The 22,283-nt window shown below is 42.2% G+C and overlaps 1 long non-coding RNA gene across 1 annotated transcript; it reads left to right on the top strand.

Annotated features, from left to right (window-relative positions):
* The first annotated feature begins 16,778 nt into the window (after positions 1-16,778).
* Positions 16,779-20,742, top strand: LOC309363893. Its single transcript, XR_014165623.1, has 4 exons — positions 16,779-16,885; positions 17,651-17,696; positions 19,179-19,243; positions 20,533-20,742. It is a non-coding gene; the product is annotated as an uncharacterized lncRNA (long non-coding RNA).
* Positions 20,743-22,283: the final 1,541 nt, after the last annotated feature.

Here is a 22,283-nt window from a genome sequence, read left to right on the forward strand (position 1 = left end):
GTTGTTGGGTGGCTCCTCTCTAAACTCAACTCCTGAGGAAGCTGGCTTGACTTCAAACCCCACATTTACTAATTTCGGGAATGATGTGGAGAACCTGGCATCCAGGAATTTCAGGGGACCCTTGCCCCCTGAAAAGCCATAACAATTCTATTTTTATTACACAGGGCTAGTTCATCAAACAGAGTTGGTTCAAGTATCCGCTTGGCTTAAATGTAGGTGAGATTTCAAACTTTTGCTTTATCTGGGCTTAAACAACCAGCTCCAGATTTATATAGAGTAGCTCCGATTTATCATAATTTACTTTTGGACCCATCACTTTACCATACAGCTCCTTCACTATTTCTAGCTGTGCCTGCATTGGATCTGTCAGCAGGATAGAAGCTGTCCTTTCTAGAAGCAAGCGGAGCTTTTTCCTCCCATCAGTGAGAGAGGAGGCGTTGACGCTCCAAAGAGCTTTGCAAGCAACAAGGGATATACACATCCCCCATTTTGTTGCCATTCTAAAGTTGGAAGAGAACCATCTCAGAATTCTATTGGAAGTCTGGAAGCTCCATAGAAACGTCTCAAGATGCTCATGGTTTGATTCAAAGCCATGAAAGGGGGCTGGTGGCAATGTGCTCTTAGTAATATAAGAATCTGCAGAACATATAGACAAGGAAAGGCTCAGACTGGAAATAAACATTTCCTGTTCAGATTCTTCAGCACCCCTTTGGGCCTTCAATGGTAATTCCAGGAGAACTACTCAGATGGGTTAAATCAACAGAGCTCCAGTTATCTCCATGAAGCTCTTCGATTTATATCAGCTGAAGAGTTGGCGCCACACTCTCCACTTCCTGGTTTCTTTGTCTCTGCAGGAGCTGCCTCCAAAAGAGCAGCAGCAGCTGGAGTTCCTTTCTGTTTTTCTCTTTTGTAGGTGCTCTCCACTGCGCTGTGAACACCTAGTCCTTTTAACAGCTCTCTGTTAGTGACTTTCAATAGCTACAGGCAGCATTGCACTTCTCATCTCTGAAGCCGAAGCTGCTTCATCTGTGATATCTTCCTACTGGCAAATGTGCTTTTTTCTGGCAGGCCACACCAAAGGGATACCTTCTGTGATTTTCAGCTCCCAGTCTGGGAATGGTTGCAAACTGGAAACTTGTGGATTGGAGCCATCCATCCCTATATTAAGAGCAGCAGTGTGTCCTACTTCACAGAGGATAGTCCTCTATTTGGATAGCAGTCAGAGGTTCTTTGTTTGAAGACATTCACTGTTTGAAACGTTGTCTAGTCCAAGTTTGCTTTAAAGACTTAAGAACTATAAAAATGAAACTGTTAGCACCTATATTACAGACTGAGCAAACACACACTATAGTGAGATTTGATTTGATTTAAGCTTTAGTAATTAATTACTAAATTTGCATTCATTCATATAGAATTGATATGTGCACATTTTTATGTAAATCTGTGCCTTCTGTCCTCTATTTTGGGGTGGAGAGGGTGATGTGTTAAATGGCCCCTCAGCTCTAAAACAAATTTATTTGGCTGCTGGTAAGTTTCAGTCAAGGTATTTAAGAAAATTTGGTGGATCCAGAAGGCCTGTAAGGGCTACATGCAACCCACAGGCCACACAAATACTAATGAGTGAGATTGTGAATAAAAAACATTAGCACTTTGGGCAATATAAGAAAAAAGGAATTTACCATGTTCCTTGAATCTAGCATTGGTCCAGAGTCAGAGGTTTCAAGGGCACCAGATGGAGACTCAGGTCATGATCAGGGCTCAGAGCTTACTGCTGGAGAGTGGAATACCATTGCACCTGAGGGCTTTGGGTGTGAATTCCCAGAGGAACCTCCCAGACTACCAGGGCATGTAGGGCCAGAACCTGTGAAGTGTAGGTGGGTTCCAACGAGGCAAGACACAGTGATAACAGCAAGAACCTTTATTAAACTAACAGAACTGGACAGCAGGGGCAAAGCAACCGCTTATATACATTTCTAAAGGCCTGGGCCACGCCCATGCCCAATGTGATTGGCTGTCTAAACTTCCAAGCTTCGAATCACGACTCAGATTTTAAGGGTCAATGGCAGAGGCCCAATTCCTGAAATGTTCTGTGATTGGATATCATGTATCAAATCAGAACACAGGGGCTCAGAATCCTTAGTCCAGACTCAAGCTCAGGCAAACAAAGACCACTGAATACGTAACAGCCTGGACCTTCAAAGGCACCCTTCCCTGAGCCTGAAGAACCAGATTTAGTAAGTGGTTCTAGATTTCTTCCGAGCCTATTGGATTTGGGGTCACAGGTGGACAGGGTGCTGTTGTGCTCATGTCCAGCTTGCAGGCTTCTCACAGGATGATGGACTAGATGGGCCACTGGCATGATCCAGCAGCTCATCTTACATGTTTACTTTCTCGTGATATAGGAAGGTTCGTTTATATATTTCAGTGTCCATATGGAGGCTCTCATAAAATGCATTGCGTTGGGGCTGTTATCACATAGTTAGCTCTTTGCGCGCGGCAGTTCTCCATGTGGATCAGACAGCTTTCTCTATGGTGCCGCGGAAAGGTCAGTGGGACAGATAAAATCATCTGATTCACGAACAAACTGCTCAAAAGTAGATGTGACAGCTTCCATTTGGAGCTATTTGAAGTAGCCTCCACATGAATGCCAGAATGTGTAAAGCAGCTCTGACTTTCAGGATTAGGGTAAAATAAGCTGTCCCATTGAATCCATCTAAACCACTTGGTCCATCTAAACAACTATCACCTATTCTGATTGGCACTGCCTTGCCAGAGCCTCAAACACAGGCCTTTTTCAACACTGCTATCTCAGATCCTTTAGCAGGAGACATCAAGGACTGAACCAGGGATGCTCAACATGCAAAGCTATGATCTGCCACTGAGTGATGGCCCTTTCCAACACTGCTTCCAACTTTCTTCACTGCAGCATGACTTAGAGCACCATGCTATGCATGTTTACTCAGAAGTAAGCCTTGTTGAGTTCAATGAGATTTCCTCTCAGACGTTTGGAGATGGTGCTATTGGAGACACTGCAATGAATACTCAGTACCATTATGTACAGAAGTGATAGTACATTTAAACCACAATGGCTACAGGATGTGACATTTAATTCTCGAAAATGATGAGCACTGTACTAGACATCTGAATCTGTTTCATATTTTGAAATGTGTACCATCCACGGTGTTTCTGTGTGCTGCGCTGGTGCTGGCTCGCCAATTGCAGCTTCATCCCGCTGGCCACGTGACCCGGAAGTGTCTTCGGACGGCGCCGGCTCCCGGCCTCTTGAGCGAGATGAGCGCGCAGCCCTAGAGTCGGTCACGACTGGCCCGTACCTTTACCTTTTTACCATCCATTGTGTTCTTTGAAACTGTGAGGTATTCAAAAAGAAGGAGGAAACTTTCAAATTAAGCCATGAGGCATGTAAAAGAATAAGTTTATATAAATTTTAGTGTGGAATGGGTTATAAATTAATAAATTATAAACAATAAATCATTTTTCAAAAGTTCTGTTGCATCTGTAACTCTGTTAAACCAGACTCTGTTTTTTCATAGAGTGTGTGTGTGTGTGTGTGTGTGTGTGTATGCAACTTCTTGAAACTATTTATAGTGTTTATGAATTGCATCTTCACTACAAAAACATGCCAGAGGCAATGTGCAATAAAAACATGAAGATTGTGTGTGTGTGAGAGAGAGAGAGAGAGAGAGAGAGAGAGAGAGAGAGAGAGAGAGAGAGCGCGCGCGCGCACTGGGCTTCTCCAACATGTTTTAAAACTATTAATTCCACAGCTCCGCATTTTTTTATCCACTACACAAGAGCTCCTTCTACTGGCAGTATTATTTCTATACATGACCACCTGCTATTAGCTCTCACTTTTTGGACAGGGATCTGCAGTTACTTACTTACTTGCAGTTTCACCTAAGGATAAGGACAGGCCTAGTTAAGAGATTTATTTTAATTTTTAAAAAAATATGTGGTTATTGACCACTGTGTGTTCTTTCTTCCCAACAGCCGTAGAGGCATCCTCACACCTACACAACACCTAAGAGATGATAAGAAGAAGAAGAGTTTGGATTTGAGATCCCACTTTATCATTACCTGAAGGAGTCTCAAAGTGGCTAACATTCTCCTTTCCCTTCCTCCCCCACAACAAACACTCTGTGAGGTGAGTGGGGCTGAGAGACTTCAGAGAAGTGCGACTAGCCCAAAGTCACCCAGCAGCTGCATGTGGAGGAGTGGAGACTCGAACCCAGTTCACCAGATTACGAGTCTACCACTCTTAACCACTACACCACACTGGCCTCATTTGAGCTTCAAATATACTTCTGCCCACATTCTATCTTACATCTGCAATCAGGGCTGTGTACCCATGGCACGTAAAAGTGGATTTCATGCATTCCACATGTGCATATTTTTTATATTGTCCCCATGACACTGCCCACGTCCAGGTGATAGCACAACACCTCCCCTCCCCACCCCCGCATTTAATTAAGATTTTCCCAATCTGCAAATAATACAGCAAAGCGGGGCAGGGCGGGAATCAACATTAACGTGCATGTCCACCAACTGTGGATGTACTGAAGCCCATTCTGTGTGTGGGTTCATGTTTTGTTTTAATGTGTAGTGTCATTTTGCTACTGCCATCTGTCACCACACACCGGCTACTTGCACTCACAAGATGCTCTTCGGTCGGCTGCTAGTGCTGTCAGCTATGGCAAACATGGCTGTTTCTCAAGATTCTTTTTTAACTCGCTGTTTTGTGGAAGTCTGATATATAGGAACACTGGTGTCTCTATTAAAAATAATAATATCCAGCCATCCTGTGTACATGTCCATAATAGCCCTCATTTTTTCCTGGGAATGTGAGGAAGGACTGTTTGAGGGCAGGGAACAATAACACGGTGTGGATACATCCCATCAAGGAATGTCCTCTACTGTGGCTGGGAAAGACAGTGGTACCTCGGGTTACAAATGTTATGTATTGAAGTTCTCACCCTGGCCACCAGGAGTATCATGTATATAGTTTTCACTCAGGTCCACGTCAGTTACTTTAGGCGGGAAACCCTGGGTTGTTGTTGCTACAGTGTTGACAGCCGGCTGCCTATAAAAGCAGGCTGGCTGAGCTGTTTGCTGTTCAGTTCTGTTCCAGCTTACAAATAAAGAGCTGTTTGAAGAATCGCTGTGTCGTCTGATATGTTCACGCACAACTTAACAACAAACACCTTGGGTTACAAACACTTCAGGTTACAGACTCCGCTAACCCGGAAGTAGTACCTCAGGTTAAGAACTTTACCTCAGGATGAGAACAGAAATTGTGTGGCGGCAGCGGGAGGCCCCATTAGCTAAAGTGGTACCTCAGGTTAAGAACGGTTTCAGGTTGAGAACGGATCTCTGGAACGAATTAAGTTCTTAACCCGAGGTACCACTGTATTGCAATACAGTTCAACTGAAAAGACTTGTATGTAGATGTATATTCACAAAAGAACGCACAGGGCAGCAATCAACTAACTTACTTGTTAGTGCAAGGATTACTGCTAATGCACACACACTCTACACACACACACACACACACCCAAAAAATCTGCTCTGGAGTGTTGGGGGGGGAACCCCGAACAGATTTAGGGGGTGTATAGTGGGAAGAAATTGGAGAAAATCCTCTTCTCAGAGGTCTCCTTCATAAAATGCAACCTACCTAGGACATCTTCAGTCATCTTCTTGGCCTTTTATCATTTTCATTGAGTGCGCAAACTCTCCCAGAGTATTGTTTCATAAAAAGACTCTCCAATTCTAAGAGAGATTAAAAGGTATTGTAGTGCAGAGGCAGACTTTATATATAATCATGAATCCTGCCAATTGCCATAATTAAGGTATAGCGCACATTATTACAAACTGCAAGAGTAAAGGTCTGAGGAGAGGCTCGAGCGTGACAAACAAACAGGAATGCAGATAGATGGTGGTGAAATCAGGTATGCATAATAGGCTGTGATCATCCTTAATAACAAAAACCCAGATGTCTCCAGCAAGCAGATTGAGCCACACCCCAAAGGTCGGACGGGGCGGTGGGACATCTGCATGGCCCCATCTCATTTGGCATATGCAGGACACTGCTTGAGTTGCCGATTTATTCTTATGTTGGCAAATCCAAAGCAGCTCCTCAGGATTAGTTGGCAAGCCACAGGTGTTGTTTTTTCTGGTTTAAGTGTTAGATGTGGCCACCCAGCAGAAAGGGCTGGGGGGAGCCCACAGATACACGGACCCCAAAAGGTCACAGGGGATCTGGCCAATTTCTGACTGAGCACTGGACGCTGACCTGGTCCTGCTCCTCCCTCACGGCATCCTTGGCAGAACCCACTTTTCTGGCCCTTAAACTAGCTGTCCTACATCTGTGTTGCGGCTGCTCTGGCCCAATGAGCCTCCTGCTTTAATGGCGGTGTTGTTTTAATAAGATTGTCTTATCTTATTGCATATTTTCATTGTCTATGTTTATATCTTCTTCTTATTTAAATGGGATTGCTTTATTGTGCATTTGCATTATGGATATTTACATTCCAAGGTCTGTGTAAAACTGTTTTTATGCTTCGTAAACTGCTTAGAAGCCCATTTTAGTATTAAGAGATAAATTAAAGGTTTCAGCAGTGTAACTGTTGTGTTACATCCTGTACAGGGATGCGGGTGGCGCTGTGGTCTAAACCACTGAGCCTCTTGGGCTTGCTGAACAGAAGGTCAGCAGTTCGAATCCCTGCAATGGAGCAAGCTCCCATTGCTCTGTCCCAGCTCCTGCCAACCTACTAGTTTAAAACCACTCCAGTGCAAGTAGATAAATAGGTAGCACTGTGGCAGGAAGGTGAATGTCATTTCCATGCGCTCTGGTTTCCATCACGGTGTCCCATTGCGCCAGAAGCAGTTTAGTCCTGCTGGCCACATGACCCGGAAAGCTGTCTATGGACAAACGCCTGCTCCCTCAGCCTGAAAGCAAGATGAGCGCCGCAACCCCATAATTGCCTTTGACTGGACTTAACTGTCCAGGAGTCCTTTACCTTTACCTTTTACCTTACATCCTGTACACCAGATCATCTAAGTCCCATTCAGGTGGTTTAATCTCTCATGCAAATGAGGGAGGGAGGGGACAAGTGCACTTGCTTCAGCCACCCATTGCCATCCCAACTGCCTTCAATGTGTTGGAGTCACAGAACCCTGATCTTCCAGGGCTCTTACAGGGAGATGGCATGAGTAGAGCAGGCTCTGTTGTGCAGTTCAGCCCCCAACATGTGGAGAGCTGCAGGTGCCTATGGTGATGAGGGGAGAGGGTGGGCCAGGGAGCACAGTCCCACTCTTCCCCCTCCCCTGATGATAATCACATGTAGGGGACAGCTGAAGAGGGCTTTAGTTTGTACCCTGTCTTTGTACAGTGGATGGAAATGAAGGCTATGACTGAATTGTTAGCACTTGTCTGAAATACAATAGTAACAGTTTACTTCCACTTACAGTTTCTTCCACGTTCTGGTTCTCTTGCTTAAGAACTCCATTTACAAAAGCTGCTGAATGGGCCTCAGAGCATCTGACCTGCGAGAACTGCTTTTCTAAAGATTATTGGGGTGAAGTATTGTTCAAGAGTTTTTATTGGGGACAAGGTTTTATTGGAAGGTGCTTAACGTTTGCTGTGATTGGTTTTTGTATCTTTCTTGTTAGACCTTATTATCAATTCTTTGGGGTTTGTTGGATTTTATTGTATACCTACTGAATTGTTTTCATTTATGGTTTATGACTACTTGAATTTTGCTAGATTTTTGTAATTATGTAAATGTTTTGAAGTTGCAAGCTGCCTTAAGCATGGTTCAACCTTGGAAAGGTGGCATGCAAAGGAAGATGAACATAAGGTCTGCTACACCAGACCAGTGGCCCATCTAAACCAGCATTGTTATCACCGTGGTTAACCAGCTGCCTATGCAGTCAGGGGTCCCTTTACCTTTATCTTTTATGGGAGGCTCATAATCAGAACCCCCACCCACCTCCATGGTTTCCATAAACTCTTATTCAGAAGCATGAGGCCTCCAGCAAGTGGAAGCAGAACACAGACATTATGGTTAGTCGCCATTGTTAGTCTTGAACTTGTCTAATCCTCTTTTAAAGCTAGCCAACTTTTTTGCCATCTTGCTTAAACTTGTAAAGAGGATCTGCAGGTTACAGTGTAACCTCAGCCCAAAGGAAACAAGATTATGGTGAGACATAACCATAACCTTTAAGATGTCTAAAAGAAGGTTACCCAAAATATTTTGTTTACCTTGCTACTAAGGAAAGGGCAATGGGTTTAACTCAGAAATATTCAGTTAGATGATTTCATACCTGTTTATTACCTGAAAAGTAGCAGAGTAAACTGTCAAGAAGAGTTTGAAATTTCTTCCAGTGGAAAATTCTGAATGGCTAAATAAATATTTGTAAAGAGTGGTAGAACTATAATAAATGGAAGACATAGGAAGATAGTGAAATCTTTTCTGTGACTGCAAAGCAGTAGGCAAACTACAAGGTTTTCCTGTCCATCCTCATTATTCTGTTTGTCAAAAAAGAGGCGAATGGCAGAAATGGTTGCCTCTGTGTTTCAAAAAAAAAAAAGGCAAACTCCTAAGATTAGAAGTTCAAGCTAAAGAAATCAAATGTGGGCCATTCTAAAGAGAGAGAAATCCAATGCCTTAAAAGAAAATATTTAGCTGGGCACATGATTTGTTTTTTAAAAATCAGCGGTTTGTTAGCCCTCTTAATATCTTATGCAACATAAAACCTTGCCTTTATGTAATATTGCCTGCTTATCACTTCCAGATATTTAGAAACAAAAGCCATTGTTTGTGCAAGAGTTAAGCTGGAGGTACAAGGTGCACTTATGCAATCAAGTGTCCATCAAGATTAACTTCTTACTCTCATTTAGTCTTAAAACAATCTGAGACCTTGGCTTGTCCTTTGCCTTATGCCATACACAGCTCATACATCCTTGCAGATGAGCTCTAACAAGCTAAAAACGATTTCCATACTTTCTTGGGAATATTCGGTAAGTGCTTGTCAAAAAATATCAATACATATTCCATGAATGTTAATTGATTTACAGCTAGGTCTTTGTATTGCTCCGTTAGCATTGCAAGCCATGACTTTGTAGCAACGACACAAGCAGATTGACCCACATACTACCATATATATATGCCACACCCCTACCAACATGTCCCAACCCGCTCTAGATGATATATTAGATTAGATTAGATGATAGATTAGATGATAGATAGATAGACAGATAGAGATAGATAGATAGATGATAAATAGATGATGATGATAGATAGATAGATAGATAGATAGATAGATAGATAGATAGATAGATAGATGATAAATAGATAGATGATAGATGATAGGTAGATGATAGATAGATAGATAGATGATAGATAGATAGATAGATAGATAGATAGATAGATAGATAGATGATAGATAGATAGATGATAGATAGATGATAGATAGATGATAGATAGATAGATAGATAGATAGATAGATAGATAGATAGATAGATAGATGATAGATAGATAGATGATAGATAGATGATAGAGATAGATTAGATAGATAGAGAGAGAGAGAGAGAGAGAGAGAGAGAGAGAGAGAGAGAGATAGAGAGAGAGATAGATAGATAGATAGATAGATAGATAGATAGATAGATAGATAGATGATAGATAGATAGATACATTTGGAGAGCTCCCGGTTGGAGAAAACTGCTTGGTTTGCTCCAGATTGATGCAACTGTGAACAGTAATGGGACCAGCTAGTCTGGCCGAGGATGATTCCAGGGGGTAGTCTTTGGGGAACAGGATAGTCGTGGTGCCACCCACCTTGACAGAAGTGATGGCATGGTTCCTCCTCAAAAGGCACCCCTTTGACCCTGCAGTATTTGACTGATACCTCCCAATGGCCAATATCACCCTTTTAGACAAAGTGGTCACGTCGCATGGTTGATGGGTAGTGTATCTTCTGTTGCAGAGTGGGACACGGCCTTCTCTGTGGCTGTGGAACTATTGTGGAAAAATAGTTGTCCCCTCACTGCTGATTTTAGCAGGTGCTAAAAGTGCATCTCATTACACAGGCATTTGGGGCAGGAAGGTGGTGCCTGAATCACTTAATAATTGTTGCTTTTTATTGTTTTTAGTTTATTGCTAGATTGTTGTGAACTGTACTTTATTTGTATACCACTCTGTGATTTTAAGGACTGATGGGTGGTTTGGAAGTATAAATGATCATCAGTGATATATGTGAATACACAAAGGTTTTGGTTGGTGGAGAATCTATCCCTTATTCCTATCCCTTATTCAGTAGGCCCAAAGTCCTACTGAAATAAATAGGACTTCTGAGTATATCTCCAGGTTGAAGGAAATTTTTGATGCTACTAATACTTTTTGAAGTGTCACCCTCTGCATGTCTGCTCCGAAGTAAATCCTGATGGGTTCAATAGAACCTTCTGCCGCGTAAGCGTGCAGGACTGCAGCCTTAGATCCGAATGTGTCACTGGTAAACATTGTTAATGTGAGGCAGAAAACAGATCATTTTAAATCAAGCGTACATCTGATTGCCTTCAAATTACAGATGTGAGAAACACAGGAACCAATTTACACATCACTTGGAAAAACACCATTAGACCCTTTCTGGAGTGGATACCTGAGGACAGGCCTTCAAAGAGAAAGCATCAACAGAAAAATTGCCCTGCAGAAAGCTCATGCCTCCTGCAGTTACAAATAACACCTAAAATTACTATAATTGAGAGAGATTAAAAGGGGGGGATGTGGCTCTGCAGTTCAAAGTGTTGCATCTCTGCACTTAGCAGCTCTATGCCAGAGAACACATTTATTGCTCCTCTATAAAGGCAGTTAGTCAGTGCAGCACCTGTTTCTTTTTCGTGCATAGCTGACCAAACAACAGAGGAGAGAAAAGCATTTAGGAATGTGTGGTTTCGAAAAAGCAAAAAGTGGAAAGGGCAGGCGTAGGGTTAGAGCAAAACTGAGGCTAACTATGTCTACTCCCTGAATTCAAGTTATCCGTGACTCAATTCCAGTTGATTTTAATGAAAACAGACTTCAGCTAGCTTAGTCTGGCTTCAGCCCATTGTTCTAAAGCCCACCTTTATATTTTCTTTGGAAATTCTGTGTCTAAAATTGTTGGTGCCTCTATAATTACACTAGTAAAGCATGGTGGGAGTTCTTGAGTGAAATGTGCTACAAAAGAGCAAGCAGGCTATTATTAATGTAGGTGGTGAGCCTCCAACGACTTGCTTCAGCAGCTATTACTACACTTGAATAAGAGTCTCTAGAAGCAAGCGAGACTTAATTTCCAAGCCAATGTGCTTAGGACTGGGGTGGAGGAAGAGTGACCAAGTGCCACGCAACCTGGAGCTGTGCCAGATATATTGCCTTTGAGCACACCTGATAAAGGCTACTGCATTCCATTCTGTATTGAATTTGAGGACCCAGAAAGAGCCAAGCAGAAAGTTCACTGTCACTGCTGCCACTATAGGGCCAGTGGAACAGATAGGAATGGACCTCTGGGCCAAATATCAGAGTCACACAGTCCAGGGGACCCCTGCTGCTACCTTCCCCACCCCACCCCACTCAAATGACCACTCAGAAAGTGGCAATTTGAGATGAGGAGCAAACAGATCCAGCATCATTCTTTCCTCCTACATATTTTTTAAAAAATAAAATCATAGTCAAGGGGCAGCCGGGCAGCCATGTACACCATTAAGGATTCTTAACCCCCGTTTATTCCTGTATTCAGGAATGGTGCTAAGATTTAAGTGAGTTTAAAATGCACGTTTTCAGGGTATTTCTTCTTCCTTTATAGGGTTGGCAATCTTTTGTTTGTTTGTTGGCTTTAATGTATTATAAATGTAGAAGCAGTTGTAAAATTGGGAATGAGAGCAATGGGGGGTGTTAACTGTGTGTCTTACAATTTAAGTAATACATATGACCACCTAAAGGGGCTCCCAGAAGACTCTTTACTCCAGGTCCAAAATTCCTTAGCTGCTCTCTTTATGTGCCTTCACCCTCTCATCTTACTCTGGTGAAGAAGTCTGGAATAACCCTGCTGGAAGGAGAGATGGAATCACAGAACTGTGAATCATAGAATTGTAGAATTGGAAGGGACCGCAATCCTCTACAATGCAGGAATATTTTGCGCAATGTGGGGCTCAAACTCACAACCATGAGATTCAGGTAGGTAGCCGTGTTGGTCTGACGTAGTTGAAATATATATATACAAATTAAAAATTGCCCAGTAGCACCTTAGAGACCAACTAGGTTTGTTCTGGGTATAAGCTTTCGTGTGCGTGTGTGTCTAAAGAAGTGTGCATGTACATGAAATCTTATACCCAGAACAAACTTAGTTGGTCTCTAAGGTGCTACTGGACTACCTTGAGATTGAAAACCTCATGCTCTATTGACTGAGGCTGATATGGCCCATGATCTGAGTTCATTAAAGACCAGCCCTGGTTTGGACCTTTTGAGTTCTTAATTGACACTGTAGGGTAGTAGGCTGGGGATAATATTGTTCAGGGGAAGGGAGGTTGTTCACAGAATCGTACAAAGGGCAAGGCGCCCATGTGTTTTTCTGTCTACAGTTCTCTCAGAAACACCCACAGCATTATAGTCAGTTCTCACAGTCTGATTTGCATAGGGAATTTGTCAATTTCACTTGCTCTCAGAAGAAGTGGGTAAGTGGAACTGGGAATGAAGAAGTAGCCTTTGAAAAGAAAAAGAAACCCAGAAAGTTCACCACATGACAGCACATTAGAAGAATTATCTTGCTTGTATTTGCTCAGTTCCTCATCACACACCACACAAGCAAACACACTGCTGGAGCGGTATGGGGAGCATCCAGCAGTCATGAAAAAATAGAAGTTGTATTAAATGGGAACAAACCAATAGGTGCTGACTTCGCAATTAAAGTACTGCTGGAGGATACGAATTATGGTGAATATAGGAGAGCGATCACTAGGATTGCAGCTTTGGGGAGAGAGTAGCCCTACTGACCCTGTGGTTTTAAGAGCAGCCTGATTCACATAAATATAGCAGGTGAAACTTTTTCTATCACACTCTTATGCTAGAAGAATGGCAGCCCACAGAATCACATTTCTCCAATGCCACAAATCTGATTAGCTCTCAGTTCACAGGCTAGCCGAGATATATACCCACAACACACATTGAATGAGCAAGCTGAGAGAAGGACATCTGGACTTCCCACAACAGCTGAGTAATGGCATTTGTCTGGAAAGTCCCTGAGATTGTACTTTCTGCGAACAAGGTGCCTTTTTCAGATTCGTTTTCCTTGAAAAGGTGTCCTCGTTTTCTCGGTATTGTCCCCTAAACTAATAAAATGGTTGCACTACTCTTTTGAAGGCTGGCGAATAGCTTTGCACAGGCAGCTACCCTTTCCTTCTACCCACATTTTAGATCTCTTTATTAACAGAAAATTGTCATCCCATATTTGTAGGCAAAATGGTATTCAAAGGCTGCATTCATACATATGCCATGGTTTGTTTTAACCATGCTGTGTTCAACAAATCATGAGTCATCTCTATTATTATTATTATTATTATTATTATTATTATTATTATTATGCTGCCCATCTGACTGGGTTGCCTCAGCCATTTTGGACAGCTCCCAGCAAAATATTAAAAACACAATAAAACATCAAGCAAAAACTTCCCTATACAGGGCTGCCTTCAGATGTTATCTAAAAGTCAAATTTCCCTGACATCTGCTAGGAGGGCTTTCTACAAGGTGTAGGGTAACAAAATAAACAATAGTTAAGCAAGAATTTTGGGTTCAACCATAACACCAAACCACAGTTAAAAGTTTGGGAGCCAACAAGAAGCCATGGGTTGTTGCTAGGAAACAAGCCACAGTCTGCTGTGGGCAAACCATAGCTTGCAAACTAGACCAATATCTTAGATTGATTAAAGAACAAAACATGACCAGTATCAGTATCAATATAATCAAACAATAAACCATCAACAATTTAAAAAAACAGCAGCGGGAGGAGCAAAAACAACAACAACTGGAGTGCTTTGTGCTCATGGCAATCATGTTGTCTGAATCTTTCAAGTACAAAAACAAATTTTGCTCACTATCACTCAATCCACATTGAGAAAGATTGTGGCAGCATGAAAAATTGCGGTGTGTGCTTGTGACAAATAACTCAGACAACAGCGCTATCTGGGAGGACAAGAAACATCTTAACAAACTGTCCCTAACATACATGCATATTAGGACATTTCTTAACTTTCCAGTTAAAACGGTGTGTTCAATCATGCTCATCTGCAAAGTGCTGTGTAAATGATATTAGCAAACACTTCCCTTAAACGCCTCTCAAACCTTCAAATATTTGCACTCACAATTTATGTTAAATGTTCAGAACCCTGCTTGGTTTCAGTAGGACCACTTACGAGATGGCAGGCAAAGCAGACATATTTACAGCTTTATGCTGTCATTCCATTATGTCTTGAGTCCCATGGTACTGTCAGGATCGGGCCTGGGTTGGCAGGCCCCAACACAAGAGGAGGAGGAAACGGGGCGGGGAGGGGAAAGATGGGAATCAGAGTCAGAGGAGGGAAGCTCTCCCCAGTGTGCCTTAACTTCTGATGCTTCTGAAGGGGGAGCAGACATGCAGACAACTTTCCCTAATCTCCCAGCACAGCAGAGAGTCTCAGCGGAGACTGGCGAGGGCTGTAGGCAGCTGGGGGGTGGGGGAGGCAGTGATCAGGAGCCTGAACAGGAGGATGCAGTATCTTTACCTAGGACCAGGTGCCATCTCTAGAGATGCAAGCAGACCAATGCATCCCAGAGCAACACACATTTGCAAACCTGATATTCTTGCAAACTGAGTGAATATTGTGTGTGAGCCCCCTCTTTGAAAGACAAACATGGGGGAAATGGAAACTGCTGAGATACCTTAGATGCTTCCATCCAGTTGTGACCGTCTTGCCTGATTCCTGAACTCTGTGTCTGCTGCCAAGCCTATGAAATTACTTGCTAGAAGAAAAATTGCTTTCTTATTTAAAAGTAAGAGTCTCTTTCTGTATGTGTTGGGCATGAAGCAGGACATATTGTTACATTTTGAGGGGAGATAATAATATAGATACAGTACAGTACATGAACTGTCTTACTGTATCAGACCTAAGGTCTACAGTGGTACCTCGTGTTACATATGCTTCAGGTTACAGACGCTTCAGGTTACAGACTCCACTAACCCAGAAATAGTACCTCGGGTTAAGAACTTTGCTTCAGGATGAGAACAGAAATCGTGCTCCAGCGGCGCGACAGCAGCAGGAGGCCCCATTAGCTAAAGTGGTGCTTCAGGTTAAGAACAGTTTCAGGTTAAGTACGGACCTCAAGAATGAATTAAGTACTTAACCCAAGGTAGCACTGTATTTAGTTCAGCATTCTCCTGTCAATAGTGGCTAGCCAGATGCCCTGGGAGGTTCAAAAAGGCATTATGGTGATAATCTTCCTTGGTTTCTTCAGATGGTGAGTAGTTCCAGGGGTGCAGCACGTACCCAGGTTTGCATCCCTTTGGAAGGAGGTTGTTACAGGAAATATACAGGTGGAGCAAAGATTGAGGCACACAGCTTAGAACCTGTGACAGCTTAAAGTGAAGGAGGGCAGTTGCCCCCTTAAATCAATAAAAGCCAATACAAATCTGATGTTCTGCCCCCACACACACACTAAAACAGAACATCAGAAACAATAATCTATTAATATGTCCAACCAGTTATAAAATTTAGCAGCCTCCCTTGACTATTGTGATCAAATAGTGCCCCCAGGTGAGAGAATACATGGACCTCAGGTTGGCACAATGAATATCACAGCTGAGGCAGGAAATAAAGCTGCATTTCACACATTCAAGCTTACCATTACAGACCCTGCATTATACCATACCGGTTCTAGTAATAACCGAGTATGCTGTTTAAACTGACAATCTTGCAGGACTATGCTATTGAATGGTATTACAAGGAACACTGTAGGAAAGTCGAGTCTTTAATGAATTGAGCAACTCACTAGCATTACTGCTTAGGGTTACTGTGAGAATAAACACCACAATGCCACCACATTTGTGTACTCTGAGTTAATGAGAATGACTTCCTTTCAGACATAAATTTGCAATACAAAATACAGCGTTAGGGAATGTTTTTCGAAACGTGCCAACATTTACAGTATCGGATAGCTTTCCTAAAGCGCCAACTCGAGGAGCCAAATGCCTGCATGCCTTCCTGATCACAAGAAAAAGGTTACCGAAATGTATTTTAAAACGTTCAAATTGAAAATTAAAATAAAACACCATTATTAGACGGGGGAGGCAAAATTTTTAAAGGTATGAGTTCAGAGCGAACCCTTCTCTGATTCTGAAAACATGGGAGATTGCAGTCGTGGGTTTGCCTCTGGTAAACCAGTTTCTGTCCACAGAAAGAAAGAAAAATGCTTTTATCCGCCCTTGATCTGACGCTATAATGGGCTGCGGTGGATCTTATGATAGGCAACAATGCAATGATAAACCATAAGGAAAGAAACCTGCCCAGAGAAGCAACGAAGCTTTTTATCGGAACGCCCTGTTATCTCAAATCGGAACACACTCAACTCCGCGAAAATCCTGCCAAAGCTCGTCTACTCTTTATTTCAGAAAAGGAAATAAACAGCGGAAGGAACGGAAGGCGAGGCTGTTCTCCTGCGGAACTATTTTAACGGAGGCTCGTGTTTCCAGTCGGAAACACAATAACGCAGCCCGTTCTGCGTCTATGACCGGGCTTTGTGGCTTCCCAGAGTGCCTTACGAGTGCCGCTTCTCTTCCGGTTTTGGTCTGAACTGTGGCGGAGCTTCAGGTGAGCTTTCCATCTCTCGATCCGGTTCCATCCTTCCCGAGGGATGCCCCAGAGCGGCGAATGGCCGGCGCAGGAGGGGTGGGACGCCTTCCTAAGAGGCCGTTTCGTGCTCTGTGCCCGAGGGATGGGAATGAGATCAGCTTGGAGCGTCTGAAAGGTGGAGTGGGTGGATGGATGAAAAGATGGGAAGAAAGGGTGGCTGAAGCGCGCCCGGTATTGCCCTTGGCACGGTCGGGGTCCCGCTTGGTCGTCCTGTGGGGTGTCTGGGCCTTGTATCTTGGCAAGATATTGGATCCAGCATCCAAGTTTATATGAAGTTCGCTCCTGTGTAACAATCCCTATCACATGTGATATTGTGGCCACTAGAGATTATACTAATGCGTGGAGAAATATCAGCATTTTGTGCCGTGCGAGCTTCATCTTCTGTGGCTACAGACCTGTGACAGTGTGCATGTCTACACTGAGGTCAGCCAAACCTATTGGTGTGTTTTGGATGGCAGCTGTAGTCTCAATTAATTGCCAGGTATCTGTGGAGTCTGGTTGTCTTCATGACTTCCCAGGGACATTTAACTGCATGGATGCATAATACTGAACTAGGTGGCCTTTTGGTCTGATTCAGCAAAGCAGATCTTAGAAAGGTGTTTAGGATGTTAGATGGATATTGGTTTTAAAGTTTTTCTACATAAACTTGTTCCTGAGGAGCTTGGGGCTTTCTGCTATTCTGTGTTTGAAAGGAACACTTCTGATTCTTATTCTTTTTCACAGGTTTAAGCCATGGCCAAGTCCAAGAACCACACCACACACAACCAGTGTAAGTTCGCATAGAGGTCAGGGAGTGAATAGTGGTCAGTAATTGTTTATCAAGGTATAGTTGGACGCATGTAGTTAGCAACTCTGAGCATGCAGAAAAGTTTTAAGTAATGGTAACTGTAGTTGATCTCTTGAAACAACATATATCTTGATTAAACTTTCAGTATTTATAAGTGAGGGGATCCACACCCCTTTACTAATAATTCCAAATAACTGGGCACTGAAATATAATTCATTGTTTTCACTATCATGTTTTTCATTTGACTTGCAGTGTGCCAGGAATAACAGGTCTGATCCAAAATAACTATAAGCAAACATTAATATACATGAAATCTAGATTCAAGTTTAATAAGACTGAATATCTGTATCCTATATTTAGTTTGTAATCTAACTGAAATTGTAGTGGGTAAACAGTCTCATATAGGGCACTCTTAAGTTTTGGCTGGTCCTGCTAGCCAAGCAATTGTTGGCTGGTCCTTTCCCCTCCCCCGTTGCCTTGATGGAGGTAAACACATCCCAAGGAGGCTTCAGAAAACCACTTTCATTCAGGAAAGTCGGTCAGGGAGTCTGCCATCTTCAACTGATGGAGGAAAGCTGATCGTGCAACAGCTTCATTCTTGCCATGGCAATTATAAATGTCAATGCCTGGCCCCAAAATTGCCCACATTTCTGGTGTTTATCATAGCATAGCCAGAATAATCCCCAGTTTAGCTCTTTCAGGGCTTCCAGATGATCCTCATTTGGAAGCCATCCTTGAATGTAATGGTCTCCAACAGTGGTAGGCAAGCATGTTTTTCTCCCACTAATAATATTAAATGAGTAGTATCCATTTGGAGTAATAGAAGAGCATGGGCTTCATTGGCCACTGTGCTTGTGGGTTTAATTCAATGTAGGTGTTGTCAGAAGTTGGGGGAAGAATAGAAGATTTACAGTTTAGTCCTAACTGCATACACATTGGAGTGACACTCATTCCTTTAAAACAGATTTCAAGTAAAAAGTAGGCAGGAATGCACCTTTTAAGAGTGCTGCAGGATGGTATTTGTAAGGGTTGCAACAGAGAACATTTGACAGTATGTTGACATTTTCTGCTTCCCAATGCAATCTCATGCTTCAAAGGGAAAGTTATACAAAGAAAGCACATGCTTCGAAAACAAGATCCAATAGCATTTGTTTGTATGGACATTGAGTGCTTCACGTATCAAGAGCCCACCAATTTTGGCCATCCTTGATAGATAGCCAAAACTGGTGCTTACTAGGGACTGCCCAGATTCAGGATTTTAACTAGGGACTTCTACACTAGCTCACATGGCTTTAAAAGCCCATATGTGTGACAGAGGCAGATAAAGCTAGCCTGGAATGGTCATGCTCACTGGAGCTGATGGGAGTTGTAGCCCAAAATATCTGAAGGGCACCAAGCTGGCAAAGGGTGATGGCCAATATCAACAGCCTTTATCCTTAATGTGAAAATGGTGTCTCTTAACAGCTCGCAAGTGGCACAGAAATGGCATTAAGAAACCCAGATCAAATAGATATGAATCTCTGAAGGGGGTAAGTTCATTTTTCCTTATCAGCAACTGCTTTCACCCATTACAGTGGGCTTGTAGAGGGCTTGCATGCTAAGATTGTATGATAACAGAGAATGACATTAAGTGTCACTTTATTTGGAAATTTTATGTCATAATTTTGCTTGCTTAATTTATGATAGATTTATTAGTTATTTATTGGTCCTTTTGTATGATTTCGCAATTGTGGTATATTGTTTTTCTCTTATTTTCATTACAACGTTACTCACTGTAGAATTGAGAACACTGTAAATAGATAAATAAAGTCTGTCATATTCAGTGAATCTTGCAAAATGCAACCTGCACTTTGTATACTTGAGGCTCCATCTGCACTATGCTTTTAAAGCAGTATCATACCACTTTGAATAGTCATGTTTTCCCCCAAAGACTGCTGGGAAATGTAGTTTCCTAAGTGCCAAGAGTTGCTGGGAGACGCCTGTTCACCTCACAGAGCTACAGATCTCAGAGTGGTTTAACAATCAATACCTCTTCCCAGGAATCTTTGCAGAAAGCCATGACTACATAAAGTGGTATGATGATTGCTTTAAATGTATAGTGCAGAGGGGGCCTGAGTTTGAATATTACTGGTGTTTTGTTATATCCTTTTTCTTATTTGGCCATTGTTGAGGAACCTCTTACTACAAGTTGGCTTTAAAATTCTTATTTGGATAGAAATGAGTGATACAGAATAGTCTCTTGGTGCAATGGAAAAGGGTCTTCTCACAGTGAAAGAACCAGTCTGATAACACTCCTAAACGTCTGTTTCTTCATTGCTCACAAATGTTGGAAACTAACCTGCTTGGCAGCTTTTAGAACCTGGAACAGCGCTTTTCTAATGCCTCTCTTGAAGCAAGTATTGTCTGCTATCTAGAGTTTGTGAACATATGCCTATATAGGAGATATGTTCTTATTTTCCCTTCTTGGTAGATGGGCTGCTCACCTACATTTTGTTTGGAAACTTGTCTTTTTGTTTGCCAGCTGTTACCAATAGCCACTTAAATTATAGCCATTACCATGGTTCTTTATGTGGTTGATCACAGTACCATAACTTGATGTCAGAGACAGAGATGCATAAGACTACTGGAAAAGCCGGCAGGTTTGAGCCAGACAGAGTAGATTGGTGAGCCTGACGTGGCCAAAGGGCTGCTTTATTGAAGAACAGGACTGTACAGTAGTATTATACCTCAGTCAGTTGTCCCACCGTAAATACTAGGACTTGTACCCAGCTATATGAGTTGCTAAACAAATTATATTTCCCCGCCCCCCGTTTTCTAGGTTGATCCCAAGTTCCTGCGGAACATGCGTTTTGCAAAGAAACACAACAAGAAAGGGCTGAAGAAAATGCGGGCCAACAACGCTAAGAATGCCAAGTAACCATCTTGCCTCCAGATGGCAAAAGGGACTGACTTGCTTGGCAACTGACTAGCAGTTGTTTTCATCTTTTCACTCAAGGAGTTTTGTATAAATAAAATTGAGTGTAATTTGTGGATGTCGTGCTTTCTGTTTTGACCCTGCAAGATATTATACCTTCTGAAGGTGATTTTATTCCTTTGGGGGGGGAAGTGTCCCACTTTATTTTCCCTTATTAAAATTGCTCAGGGGTTGCTTCATATTGTGGGGTATGCCATGGGAAATTGGAGGGGTGGAGTGGGTGGGGCAAAACAGAGGAGGAGAAAACCTCAGGCAGTGCAGGACTTAGCCTTAGCACAAAGGGTTGCATGCTGCCAGGAGACTGGGGAAGTGGAAATCCTGAGCCCTACAAAACCATTGGGATAGGGGAGCCCAGTTACACAGATGGTAGTGAAAGAATTTACATAGTTTCTTGGGACCTTGTGCAGTTGGTGGGAAGCGATAGGAGTGCTGAATTTCACATGGTAACAACGTTCTAAAGAGTAGCTGTATCAGTGTGCTACAGCAAAAACAATGTAGCACCTTAAAAGCTGAAGCTCTTGTATAATTGACTTCATCTGATTCATGAACTGTTACAACTCCGTTGACAGTTATGTACATGTATCACATATAAAAACATACAGAGAAGGAGGCCAAGAAATGAGAGAATGCAAAAAGGAGAAACGTACTCTCAACAAGTGCCAGCTAAGCTTTATTATAGCTCAGTGCATTTCAGAACATTTCATGATGCTACGAAGGCAACACCAGGCTGCTTGTGTGTCCAAACGGCTTCAGCTACTATATGGCACTTGGGATTTTATCTTTTCATATATGTTTATAATTTTCATTTATTACAAACATTTCAACAACAAAACATTAAACAATTATCAGATATCAAACTTCTACTTTCCATCTTTCAGCAGTTCCAAAAATTTACCCTCTTTTTTCTTTTGCATAATTAAATTAACTATTCTTTTCGTCATGTATTTTGTATATTTTTGGTACTTGGAATTTTAAGGTGGCGCCTGAAAAAGGAACCTTTGTCATGGAATATACTGACAAAAATTGTTGCTGCTTTTTGAGAACACATTTGTCCCTTTTCTCTTTTTATTGAAAATGTAAACAGTTGGACCAAAACGGCTATTGTGTGACAATTATATATGAAATTTAGAAGTACACAAGGTAAGTGCAGTGACCATACATGATGTTGTGAATGTCATCATTCATTTAAGCTTCATGTGGAATTGTCAGTTTGTACTCCTAGCATTTTATACCCTTTTGGCCTGCAGGTAACAATTTGGTTTTACACCCTGTGTGCACAGTGTCTAGTGCCCACAAGTTACTAAAGCAACTATTGAGCCTACAGAATTAATTTCCAGTATGAGATCCCCTTGCTACTGTTCAATATGGAAGAATATACCAACAATAAGTTGAGTAAACATTTGAATAGAATAGCCTCTATTCCCTGGAGACATGCATGAGCTATAAGCAGGGTGTGTGTTGCTATAATGCCGTTTGTCCAGAAGGTGGTGCCTTCAGCATATGAGCAATGCCATCCAACTTAAAATGGGAATATGAGAATTTCTGATGGAAAGTATTGACAACTAAGTATGAACTATCTTTTATGTCTGAAATAC

Source organism: Podarcis melisellensis (assembly GCF_964234715.1).
Source record: "Podarcis melisellensis genome assembly, chromosome: 2".
Lineage (NCBI taxonomy): Eukaryota > Metazoa > Chordata > Lepidosauria > Squamata > Lacertidae > Podarcis > Podarcis melisellensis.